The 8728-nt window shown below is 39.2% G+C and overlaps 1 long non-coding RNA gene across 1 annotated transcript; it reads left to right on the forward strand.

The window, feature by feature from the left end:
• Window positions 1-242: 242 nt before the first annotated feature.
• LOC136068182 (uncharacterized) lies at window positions 243-2834 on the forward strand. The gene is made up of 3 exons (XR_010629592.1): window positions 243-617; window positions 832-846; window positions 2622-2834. It is a non-coding gene; the product is annotated as an uncharacterized LOC136068182 (long non-coding RNA).
• The last annotated feature ends 5894 nt before the right edge of the window (window positions 2835-8728 follow it).

An 8728-nucleotide genomic window follows, 5' to 3' on the forward strand; every position in this document is an offset into this window, starting at 1 on the left:
TTTGTGGTTTCTCAAAGGAAACCCCATTAATCAAGAACCTTGTAGTTCAGTGCCATTACTTGTTAGATTATCAAAAAGATGTGCAACTTAAGGGCCTCATTTCAAAGCCCATGTGCAGAAGTGATTGTCATCTTTTTAAGTTTTACGTGATTTACATCCACAACAAATTTTTGTGGTGTAATGTTTTCTTAGTGATGCAAGAGTAATTGATGTTGTTTACAACACTGCAAATGAAAATGTATTAAATAAGCTTCATGCTACCTAAGAAACAGGTCAATTACCATTCTAGCTTCTTCTTCTGTATTATACTACAGCCTTGTTGCTGGGTAATAGTGGTCCTTGTCATGTAATAACCTGTCAATTTGAAGAATTCCTATCACCTTGAGTTTGATATGTGCTATCTAATTACTATAACTGTATATGTATTTCGTTTCAAGTAAATGTAGCCAACAGTTTGACCAATTATTCATTTATTTCTCCAATGCATCAAGCTGCATCTTATTGCCTCTATTGCCCATGACATGGAATGTAGAATATGTCTTACAGGATTGCTTAAACGGAGAGTTTGTTAGGGTGGGTCCTAACCCGAAGTTTTCTCCTGTTGCTGGATATCACTGGTATGTCTTTTTTTTTTCTTTTTTTTAATTAATTAATATATATAAACCCGTCTGCGGAACTATTTACTGTAATTACTTGACTTAATTCTAAGTGAAGAAGCATATTCATTTAACTACCATATATGAAGCGTTTTTTTTTTAGTTCTTGTGAATGAAAATTCAGATATTAATCAGATGACCATTGTACTTATTCCCATTGTTGCTCTCTTTGCAGGTTTGATGGAGATGGGTGCGTGATTTTCTGTTCCCTTATTCAAAAGAGTATTTCTTTTAAGTTTTCTTGAAGAAAAAGTTCAAAGATATAACTTCAGTACCACTTTTCCCCCTCCAGAATACCATTAATGTTTCTCTGCTTTGTGTGTTTAATTTATGGTTGCTTTTTAGTGGCTACTCAACGCCCAATTCTCTACATTATAAAAGTATTTGTGTCACATACTTTGAAGGAAAAAGCATATAACAAAGAAAAAAATGCCAATTGGCTGCTCTATGTAATTTTCCTTAGTCATCATATATGGTGGCTATATGTGCATTAAACCCTTGTAGTTCATTCTTTAGTTGGCCAAGATTATTTGGATTTTATATGGTGCCTAGTTCTGAGAAATTCACTTAAAATACCATGATTGTTCTTACACAACTGCAGTTTGGCAGTGGAGCCAAATGAATAATTTTTTTAGTAACTGAAAATGATACATTTGTTCTTTTCCCCCTTCCACACTTACTTGAGGTTCTTTCCATTTTATTCATATACTATCTTGACATTAAATGTTGAAGTTTTACTAGTTTAACTACATTGAATTGCCAAATCGAGCCTGCCAATGAGCTCTAGCTCAAATGGCACATCCTCCCCTTGAAAGAGTAAGGTGGAAGGTTAGGTCGTGGTTTCAAGACCCACTGTGTGTGTGTGACTTATCAATCAAAAAACAAACTAGAATAACCAAATCGAGCTTCTAAAGAATGAAAATTTTCCCAATGATATTTCTGTGGGGCATGTGCTGAGCCAAAATATCTTATTGAATGCAACTGCCATGCTAACTAGTGAGTTACAAGTTGCCAAGCTAACTATATAATGCAACTACATTGTCCTATTGTTTATGAGTTGTGGTCTATGGTGTTCACCTTGTTTGGTATCTACTGGGCGATGCCAAAGACTGTGGTTGAGCTCCTTGCATGTTGGCAAGGAAATTTTGGTCATCATCGTAATGGTGTTATTTGGATGGTTGTCCATTATTGTTTGATGTGGTGCATATGGCAGGAGAGAAACAACTGGTGTTTTGAAGATTTTGAAAGGGCTATAGCTGATTTGAAACTTTTCTTCTTTAAAACTCTATCAGATTGGATGTCCATCATAGGAAGTCATTCTATTTTTTAGGTCTATGATTTGATGGATGCTTATAATTTATGTATTTGATTATTTTTGTCCACTGCTGTATACTTCCTATATATTTGGGTGACTCATTATTATGTCTTAGAATAAAATTTTCTTTACTTAAAAAAAAAAAAAACTAGTGAGTTACAAGTGTTTATGATTTCGAATAATACCTGTTCTTAAGAGTGAAAAATAATCATGATGTAATCAAAACAGCTTTGAACATGCTGGTGAAATGTTCAATCATCAGGATTCAAAAGAAGATGTTTAGCTTGTTCTTCTTCTTTATAATCCCTTGGCAAGCTTAGGTGTCACTCTATTAGTGAAGGGCGAGAGGAAACTTGATTGTAATTTACACGTTATTTGCTATTTTCAAGGTGTTTGTTAAACTATTTAGTCTTGTATTTTGGTTGGTTTTGGTGAGTTGTGCGTCTGTTTGTTCAGTAGACAGCAGTTGATTGTTTATAACCATCCTTGCTAGTTTACTGCTCTTGGATATATTGAAATTGGTCATGTTCCAATGTGTTTTTGTATTCTTTCCACTTTTTCTTTAATTTTAGAGGCTCATGAATGTTAGTTTATCCAATGCTAGACTGTTAAAGCAAGAAGGGATTAGGTGATATCTTTAACTTTTTCAGCATGATTCATGGTTTGCACATCAAAGATGGGAAAGCAACCTATGTCTCCTGCTATGTAAGGACATCTCGCATCAAACAAGAAGAGTATTTTGGAGATGCTAAATTTATGAAGGTATACCAGTAAGCTGTGGGTTTCATTTTTCTTATTTTTATTTCTGGTATGTTCATTTGCATGGTTAACCTCAGTAGGATATGCCCCCTTTATTAGTTACATGTTTTGCCTCTGCATGATTAAAATCTTGAATAGATAATCATCAGTTGTGTATGTTTGATTTGTTGGTCCTGTTGTATACATATTTTTTTCCTTTTTAAATGTCATTACAGATTGGAGATCTTAAAGGGCGGTTTGGATTATTCATGGTGAACATGCAATTACTGAGAGCAAAATTGAAAGTATTAGATGTCTCATACGGATATGGAACAGGTTAGTTAGTCAAGTATGCAAAGTTTGCTCAAAGGAAAATAAATCTGCTGAAATTGTGCACAGAATTTTTAGTAGAGTTCAAACACATTATCCCATATATAATTTTGCTTAATTTTCTGGTTGCTCGGGTTCTTCTTTGTTGGGTAATAGTGTGTGTATAGTTCTTCTATCCATCAAGTCCCCATGTATTAGGATGCAGGTACAGGGCTAGGTTTCAAAGAATGAAGTGTCCAAATGCATACTTCTTTCAGACCTTGCCTGGCAAATATGTTTACCTAACATTATGTGTTGCTCAACTCTTTATTGTTTTCATTTATTTTTATTTTTTTTGCTGAATATTTTGGTGCACACTTGCACATATTTACTTCCTTTATTTCAATTATCAACCCCCCGGCAATACCCAAAAAAAAAAAAAAAAATATATATATATATATATATATTTTTGGTGGGTAAGATTTGAACTTATAACCTACCAATTTTTCCCTGGCCTTTTACCAGCTGAGCCAGAAGTTTGTATTACTTAGATGAATATGCTCCCTTGCTTTAGTAGACACATATGTATTTGTCGAATATCTCTGACACATGCACCGTGCCAAAGCCTGTCTTTAAATGTGTATATTGGGTATCTCTGCATATTTTTTTGTGTTTAGATAATCCTGGTGTGAAGTGCAAGACACAAAGTATTTGCCTCCTGTGTACAGCTAATACAGCTCTGGTATATCATCATGGGAAACTTCTAGCACTTTCTGAGGCAGATAAACCTTGTAAGCTTGTCTTCTTCTTGTGTTTTTCATTCTAAAAAATTAAAATGAAAAGGGTTGGTCTTCCTCTGGATTTCCATTCATATGATGTAGCCGCTTTATTCTTTCATGGTGGGCGAAAGGAAATACGGAGCAATGCCAATTTGGTTGTCATATATGGACTCCATCAAGTAATTTGGTGGTATGTCCTCGCTTCTGATGTGGGATTGAAATTGTCTTCATTACTTTATTTAGATCTCCAAACACTTGGTATGCTGGACTATGACAAGAGATTGTCACATTCACTGGTAAGACATCCTCGTAAAAGCTATTTAACGACCATGGTAATGGAAGAAGTCCTTTTAACTTACAGATCCTTCCATTCAGGCGAGATGTTTACATTTGGCTATTCACAGACACCACCATATATCACCTATAGAGTAATTTCCAATTATGGTTTCATGTATGACACCCCATCATGATGCATGACTAAAAGTTGCAATGAGGGATACAGGGTTGAGAAAATTGCCACGATGTAGCTTGATTGAGGTCAACGATTCTGTTGTTGAGTTTCTATTCCTTAGATGAGAGGCATTCTCTGAGAGAGGAAATCTATAGAGCCTTGAGGGGGTTGACGAAATCGTTAAGATCTTTTGAGTATCTGCCAGACCTGATGGAACTTGAGCAGGGAGGTTAAAGATAACGGAGGGTTAAGGCAAACACTTATTGAAGTTTTAATTAACTTTAACACTTAAAAATTAAATTTCTCATTTCTTGATTCTTTCTATTTTGTTGAATAGGGTTCCTCAAATGAATTCTTCTGCTTTGAAAATCTTGATTGGTTGATATATGTGGACGTGTATGTTTCCTAGGTTTAATGATAGAAAAGTAGTTCTCTCTAACTGTAGTTTCTTTCCTAAGATTCTAAGTTTGAAATATTGATAATTGAGTCTATGTGCTCTCTAATTTTGGGAAACGAAAGCTTCGTTTAGAAATCTAGTACAATGTTTTGCTTTAGGGGTTGATGAAGCGTAAGTTCGTCAGTAGAATGAATTCGTCAGTGATGTTGGTCAGATGATGACAATTCTCTCGGCCTGTATAATCGCGCCCTCAAAATGTGAACACCGGTGTGGTGCTTGCCACGAAGCCTCCGATGCCAAAGTCAGTATAAGAAACTCCCTAGGAAATGGACAATGTAATTAGAAAGAATGAAAGAGATCTTTTTGTATTTTTCTTGTATGTATGTACCTGGTCCTTCACAATGTGGGAGACTTATATATGTTCTTATGGCTTCTAGCCGTTGGGGTATTTATGGAGGTCTTAATGCTCCTTTTGGTAACGTCTGGGGCCGTTTAATGTGCCATCACTGTCCTCCAACGGATTGTACAGTTGTCCCTGTAACCGTTTTAGGTTTGATTACCTGCATTGAATGGTTTGGATATCTTCGTCAGTCAAGCATACAATTGCCTCATCCAGCCAGAGTTTGGATTCGTCCGTATTGATGGGATCGTCCGTGTGTACACGAACTCGTAAGACCCTTCAGTTGCCCCCCGATTCTGTGTTCGTCATTTAAATGACGATCATAAAATGCGAAGAGTTTTTTAGCGTCGTTTGGGATTTTGATGCGCATTAAATGCAAAGCGGCGGTGTTTTGCAAATCGTGGCACACGTGGCACGCGCTGGTGGGTGGAGTTAATGCTTTGATTTGGTGGGACTATTGGGCTTCCCGCTGGTTTTTTCAGTTTTCCAAAGCCTTAGTTTAAAGCTTCTTCTTGTTCACATTTTTCAAAAATCCTTCAATCATTTGCTTGATCATCCTTTCCGGCGACTTCTCTCCGCAACCTTCCTGTGAACTAGCAATTGGCGCGGTGGTGCTCCCTCTTCTGATTGCTTCCTTAAGGTACGCCCATTCTCCTATGTTACTCTTCTTTGCCTTGTTATGGCTTTGCATCTGATCTTTTTTCCTTTTTTCTTTTTTTGTTCTAAACTCCATGGGGGTTTAGTTTGCTGTTGTGTCTTTTGGTTTTCATGCTTAGTAGCTCTGAGGTTAGGGTAGCTTGCCCCTCAATTTCATTCCTTTTTGCTCGCTTAGGAGGGTATTTAGGGGTTCCCTCTAATATTGAGGATTTTGTTTTTGAGGGTAACTGTCTGAGTGTTGCTTTGGCCGATCTGTTGCCTTTGCTTCGTCAGTCTTTAGATTGGTTTGTGAATGAGGTTGGGGTGCGAGTAGGTATGTCCGAAGTTAGGTCGAGCGAGCTTGAAACTGGGTTGTCGTCCAACGGTGGCCCAGCGGAGCAAGATACCGCCGTCTTTGGCTCTCGTGAGATTAGGGCTTTTTATGCCCTGGGAGAGGAGTGTGGGCTAGATGCTGACACATTGGCCAGATTTAGAGATAGATTCCAGTTTCCAGATCGAGTTAGGGTTCGTCTGCCCAGTGAGAAAGACCGGGCGTGTCACTTCTTCCTAGGTGAGGTATGCTTTTACGAGGCTGCCTTCACTTGTGGGTTGAGGTTTCCCGTCCATCCTTTCTTGATGGAGTTGTTAGATCACTTTGGTATCGCTCCGGGGCAACTTATGCCCAACTCGTGGAAAATTTTAATCAGCTGTATGGGGATATGGCTGGCAGCTACTGACGGGGATATGATCAGGGTTGACGAGCTGGTGTATTTGTATCGATTGAAAGCATCAAAGGAACATGGGTATTATGAACTAGTGCCTTAGGAGAGAGGGACTAGGATTGTCAAAAAATTACCTTTGTCATTCAGGTATTGGAAGTCCAGATTCTTCTATGTATCTGGGGATGATTTTGAGACGCCCTCGGGGGAGGTCTGGGGTGATCTCCCGGTGTTACGTTGTCGGTGGGAAACCCCGACTTTAGGTGCGTCAACATTTCTTCTTCATTTCTTGAATTCTGTCGTGCTTACAATTATGGCCGCTGAAACCTTCTCTCTCTCTCTTTTTTTTTTTTATTTTTTATTTTTTTTTTATAGTTAAAAGACGACCAAAGCTTAAGAGCAGATATAGAGAACGTGTGCAGAAGGCTGTCACGTACGTGCAGACGATCGAAAGCTGGGACGATCTCGTCGATCCCAGAACTCTTGCGTTCTACTGTCTCGGGCCTGAGCCCTTTGCCTTTGTTTTGAAAAACCTTGAAATAGAAGGAAAAAAGAGTAAGTTCTAACTTCGTCAGTATTGATCTTTGTGCTTTTTCTCGGGGCTAATGTTCTTCTTTTGACAGAGATGACGTCGAAATTTAATAAAGATATGTATGCAAAGATGAGGGCGAAGAAAGACGAGCCCTTGTCCAACATAGGAAAGAAGACCGTGCATGTAGTAGGGAGGGGTCTTTCTGCCACTCCGCCAGCTTCCGTCAATCCCCTCGTCTTCGGCACTGAGACGACGAGGACTGCATCCCCGTCTACTTTGGTGGAGGAGCTCCCCACGCCCGTCTCCAAGAGGCCACGCCTGACGGGGAAAGAGAAAGAGAAGGAGGATGTTGGTCGCTCAACAATCTGGGGTGACAAGAAGCTGGCAGTTGAACGGGCCCATAGCATTGTGACGGCTGACGACCTTAAGGCCTTCTCTGGGGTCCCTTTTAATACGGTCGTCGGTGGTCACGTCCATAAGCTCGTTCAGGTGAAGTGCTTTATTTCTTCCATGAGTAATCTTCTTTTTTTTATTTTTTTATTTTATTTTTATTTTTATTTTTTTACCGAAGAATTGGTACATCTCTTCAGGTTCTGGGAGAAAGCTTACACATCGCCTCTGAGTATCTCACTCAAGAGGCTAAGCTGGCGTCCCTTTCGTGAAAGGTGCTAGCCTTGGAGAGTGAGAACTCAAAGTTGAAGAAGAACCTCATTGAGTCCATGGACGAGGCCACTACTTTGAAGGAGAAGGTCAAGGTTTTGGGTGACGACCTCAGAGTAGAGCGCCAATTGAACCTGGAGAAGGACGAGCAGCTTCAAAGCTCCAAAGAATCATTGAAGACCATTGCGGCTAGGTCCGTTGAGGCCTTTCAAACCACTGATGAGTACAATACTGTGCTCTTCAGTTGGTATTTTAAAGGCTTTGAACTTCTTCGAAGGTACATGGTCAAGCACCCAACTGGCGTTGACATTGGAGGCCTGGACCTGGAAGAAGTGGACAAAAAGATGGCCGCTGACGAAGCTGCTCTGTCCATAGTCCCTGCTGATGACGCTCCTGGAAATGCCCCTGCTGATGATGACGCGGCCGTTGATGCCCCCCCGACCTTTGAAGCCTGAACCTGTTACTTCAGTTTTTTTTATTTTATTATTGTTGCCCATTGTGGCCCTTGTTTTTGTAAATTTTATCCAGAAACGTATTTCTTTTTGGGGAACAATATTTAAGCCCAGTGTTTATGGGTTTGTAAGAAAACAATGGTAGTTTTTATTCACTTCTTGCATCTTCCCTATGTTTACAAGTTATATGCTTTTAGCTGCACATGTGATGTGTTTGGTGAAACATCTGTGAGACATACCTTCTTTGTAACTGTGAGCGTCAGTAGTTTACATCCGTCAACGCGGAGTCTCACTACTTAGTCATTTTTTGGCATTTTAATCACTCTTAGTTAATCGTCGTCAGTAGTTTACATCCGTCAATGCGGAATCTTACTACTTAGCCATTTTTTGGCTTTTAATCGCTTAGTTCATCGTCGTCAGTAGTTTACATCCGTCAATGCGGAATCTTACTACTTAGCCATTTTTGGCATTTAATCGCTTAGTTCATCGTCGTCAGTAGTTTACATCCGTCAATGCGGAATCTTACTACTTAGCCATCTTTTTGGCTTTTTGACTACTCTTGTTGAAATTATCTTCGTCAGTAACTTACATCCGTCTTTGCGGAATCTTGTTACTTAGCCATTTTTAGGCTTTTAGGACTTACACCTTTTTCAGGGTTTTGTAGCCGTCAGTAACTTACATCCG

Source organism: Quercus suber, unplaced genomic scaffold, assembly GCF_002906115.3.
Source record: "Quercus suber isolate HL8 unplaced genomic scaffold, Cork oak 2.0 scaffold_102, whole genome shotgun sequence".
In the NCBI taxonomy this organism is placed as follows: Eukaryota; Viridiplantae; Streptophyta; class Magnoliopsida; order Fagales; family Fagaceae; genus Quercus; species Quercus suber.